Genomic DNA, 4,961 nt, shown 5'->3' with positions numbered 1-4,961 from the left:
TTATATCATTACATGTATGTGTCTTCCTAATGTGACTTAATAATGAAAACCTGTGATCAGCTAGTGCTCTTCATATAATAAACCTGCAATATCAATTTAAAGAATTTTTAAAAATTGAATGAATAACTCTCTATTCTTTATTATTTCTATCATAATAATGCCTTAAATCCTGTATGAAAGAATGGAAGAAAAAAAGGGATGAAGGAAAAAATGGAGAGGCAGAGGCAGAGGAAAGGAAGGGAGGAAGGATGCAAGGAAAGAAGGAAGAAAAAGGAAAATATTGTGATAAAAGAAGAAAAATAAAAATGCAGGCACTTCCACCTAGTTACTATTTTCCATCCTTATCAACAGTATCTGTCATGATAAAACCGATAAATTCAAACTGTTTCTAATTCATTTAGGATTTCAAGTGTGACCTATATTATTGTCATACTAGAGGCCTGGTGCATGAAATTCGTGCACGGGGGTGGGGGGTCCCTCAGCCTGGCCTGTGGCCTCTTGCAGTCTGGGAGCCCTTGGGGGATGTCTGACTGACAGCTTAGGCCCATCAGTTGGACATCCTTAGCACTGCTGCAGAGGTGGGAGAGGCTCCCGCCACCGCTGCTGCGCTCGCCAGCCATGAGCCCAGCTTCTGGCTGAGTGGCGCTCTTCCTGTGGGAGTGCACTGACCACCAGGGGCCAGTTCCTGTGTTGAGCATCTGCCTCCTGGTGGTCAGTGCGCATCATAGCTACTGGTCGTTCCACTGCTTGGATTTGCATATTAGCCTTTTATTATGTAGGATTTATTTTCAGATATTTGTATTTGTTTCCACTAACACCACAGCCACTTCACTCTTTAATAGTACTATATGTTTCTTTCATTAATGCCAGATTGTTTGAGTCAATCTTATCATTAGAAGTGATGCTGCACTTCTGGACAGTGATGTCTGAATTAAATTTTTTTCTGACTGATAGCAGAACTTGGCATTTCCAGTTTGTTGGTCCTGCCCCCCAAAACATAATAATGTCTTCTTCCCCTTTCCCCTTAGATAATCAAGTTCAGGTGGAAATAAAATAACTGTTATTCACAGTTATTTAAGGCAATCAACCCAATAGAGTCTTATACTCTGTACACAGTATTCAATAAACCTCGCTTACTCATCCCAGAGAACAGGAACCATATTTGGGGTTTTGCTGACAACTTCTAGGCCTGGCACAGGGATACTTCCCAGCAATGTTGGTGATAGGAGTTATGAATTCAGCTAGCCATATATATACCAATTTTAAACTCAAATATGGACATTTTGATCACGTTTTGTGGCTATTACTTACTAAACCATTTTGTATAGTAAATAAATAATGTACTTCCTCCTAATGCAATTACTAAATTAATATATTTATAAACCAACCATTACTATTTATAATTACCATCTTGCCATAATGAAAATCTGGGGTTTGAAGGGATTAACATGAATCAGTGCTGCAGCTCTCCCCACATATAATACAAACCTGCCCTTCTTTCTCAGCAACCTGTCTTCCTATACTCTACCATAAGATATCCTTTCAATACTTCTAATGCTTTTTTACGTATTACTCCACTTGTTTTAGGATTCTGGACCTATTTGAAAAAGATCATGTATTCTGCACTCAGACAATACAGGGCACCTTGTTCAAAAATTATTAATAATTTCAAAATGTCAATAACAAAGCATTAAATCAAGTGCCGAGCTCTTCAGAGCACAGGAACCTGTGTGACAACAGGTCACTGGCCCATGAAGCCACTCCTGACCAGAGGCAAATCATTTGATCTCCTTGACCCTCAAAGTGCCTATGCCTCTCGTGCTCATTGTAAGGATCACATAAGTTCAAATGCTTTATAGACTCCAAATCACTTAGAAATATATAGGTTTGTGTTATAAAACTTATTGGTTAATGCACCGATTTTTTAAAAGTTTAATTAATAAATATTGTAAAACACCTCCTAAAGACCAAGCCTGAAACAATGAGTACTGCTTATTTCCCTATGAAGACCCAAATTCTTTCTTAAAACAATAGGCTTTACCATGATTTCACACTAATTGTGGACTTTGGAGAGTTAGCAATAATATACCCCTTGAAAGAAGAGCCCATTAAATAGATCTGCCTGAGCACACAGGATGACTTGAAACTACCTTGAACTGCTTCATCTCACTCTGCAATGTAACTCTTAAGTGTTATGTCCATTTTCTGGCATGTCCACGTCCCTGCATCAGTCTGCCTCCAGTTTCACAGGCCTCCCTAGCTTCTGGGTAGAAATTCTCCCAGCATATTAGCTTATCAAATGCATTAATAGGCACTTATTCCTGGTTGCTGATCTCAGAGTTTATAAAGAGGGAAGCCTGAGGTCTCCTCACTTCTGAGCTCTTGTATCATTTTGGCAGAATTTCCTATCCTGTGGTGAGTTGTTTTTTTCTTTTTAAATGTCTCATCAGCAATTTCCTTACATTCTGCTTTTGAGTCAAAGGCAAAGGAAACAAACTTAAACCAGTTAAAAATTTCAAAATACATTCCTGAATATTCTTGATTCTCAAACCACAAAACATGTCAGGATGCAATTACAAAAACAATTCCATTTTTACTGTGTAGGAAAAATGTCTCCACTTTTTGTTCTAATCTTTTTTCTCACTCAGCCTTCCAAGGAACATTTAACTACCTATGAAACATTAGAATAATACTATTCCTATCCCTGAAAATGTAGTATCAATTAAAATTATAGATTCCCCTTTCCCATGATTTATCAATGCCAGTAAAGGATCAAGATACACTACAGGCTCCAAACTCTTTTTTCTTGTAATAATGTAACTATAATGAAGTCCTAAGGAAACTGCCTTTTAAAATAAGTAATTTAAACAAAGAATAAAGCTCTCCAGTTGAACATGGTGCCATATATGACTGTATAAGAGCCTTCTCTGTGCATCTTCATTCTCCTACCTCAGCATCCACGTAGAGCTAAGGGTCTAGCCCTCAGAGCTGGAGGAAGATCAATCACTCAACTTCTATCAGAGGCTCTGAGTTCAAAGAAAAAGCCAAATCGGTGTCCTAATCTTCAAAGGAAAAGTGAAGGGAAAGGAGGTTACAACTCAATGCGTGTTTCTAAATGTCAGGTTGGGCCCCCTGCGAAAATGTCTGTGGGGTGGGGCTAAATGGTCGAGGTCAGTTAAGTGGGACAGTGGTGATCACAAAGAACCCCGACCTGAAACTGAAAAAGGCTGGTCACAGAAAAGAAACTGAGCAGATGCTTTATCTTCCCTAGGGAGCTGGTCATATCTCCTGCCCCATCCCTATGAAGTGGGAATGGCCAAGGGAGGTTGGGAAAAGGATTCAGAGTATTGGGCCACATACCAGGGTGTTGGTGTGATTAGAAATCATTGGAAGTCCCTTGGGAGAATGCCAAACTTCTCTTTATTATTGGTAATGTTTGATTAGGACCACGAAATAATTTGAGTTAGCCTAAAATGCAATCTTTAATGGCTAAAATGTAGTGGTCTATTCTGCTGCCTACATTAATTAGAAATGACATCTAATTGTTGCCTAATGAGCCAAACAAAATGGTAAGCTTTTTTGAGCCCTCTCTAACTTTAAACCAAGGAGAAAGCAGTAAAGCATGTGTAACTTACTTACGTAGACAAAAAGGATTCTGGCTATGGCATTGCAGCCCTTTGCAGTCATTCAGGTGGCAATCCAAATTATTTAGCAGAAGAAGCTGCCACTGGCTGCAGACTGGAAAAAACTGAGAATGAAAAGTATACTAGAATTTGTCTAAACATTGCCAAACAGACAATCATTTTTTCCAAGCTAATATTTATTTAGGTCTTCCTCTGTACTTGGGGGCAAAGAATTAGTGAGTTTGAGAATTACAGGAAAAAAGATAAAAATGAGGTTTGGACTTTATATGTCAAAAATGGAGATCACCATCCTCAAAAACCAACGTTTTCATGAGGATTACATGAGATATCTTCTGAGAAAGGCCCAGCACAATGCCAAGCACAGAAATAGAGCTAAATTAATTTTAATTTCCTTATTTTTCCCCTTATTGTGTCTGATAACAGAATCCCTACTGAAGACTAACCTAGTCAGATAGAAAAAAACTCTTTAATACATGGGTGTCCCTGTTCTGTTCACCACCCACAATGTTAATATTTCAAATTAATCTGAACAAATCAATAGTCATTAAATTGCACAAGGCAAGTAGTATGTTAAATTAAAGTAGCTCACGATTTCTCTCCCTAATCAACTGAAAAGCTAATGCTAGCAAAAGTTTCTGATTATATGTGCAAGCAGTGACCTTTCCCTTCCTTACCAATTTTAAGGAAGAAATAAAACCTTTCAATTAACAGGGGGTTTTTTTTCTTAAAGAACTCTGTCCAAAAGGTCACCCAAATGCATATTCATTTCAAATAAAGTACGGAAGAATTTCCCAGCAGATCCAGCAATAAACAAGATAAAATGTTTATCAGGAAACAAAGGGTCTTAAACTGAAATCGCCGTATGGAGCTATGTATGTTATCCATTTGTCATATCATTCAGTACTGTCTTCTTGTATTTTTGACATAAATATCTTTTTTATATCAAATCCATTTCAGAAATGACACTTTGTCATCTAAATTGATATCACCTCATCAAAATATCAAGATTGAGAAACCTCACTCAGTTGTGTGTAGTTGTTTCTGGTTCATTGTAAACACAATGATATATCACAGATTAGTAAATGTCAACTTTCCTCATCTTATATTGTTAATTCTGAAGGTGGAAATAGTAATTTAAGCATATTATCAAGGTACTTAGTTGACTATTTTAATGGTTTTCAATCATAGAACAGAAATGAAACAAAGTTATATTAGAATATATCATTATAGTATTCATAAGAACTAATTAATCCATTAGCTTCTGTAAATTTTTATCTACAGCTTTTGAAAGTTATCAAAATACAAAAACCTTCTGAA

The sequence above is a fragment of the Myotis brandtii genome, unplaced genomic scaffold, assembly GCF_000412655.1.
Source record: "Myotis brandtii unplaced genomic scaffold, ASM41265v1 scaffold230, whole genome shotgun sequence".
Lineage (NCBI taxonomy): Eukaryota > Metazoa > Chordata > Mammalia > Chiroptera > Vespertilionidae > Myotis > Myotis brandtii.
Note: the sequence above shows the minus strand (reverse complement) of the source record.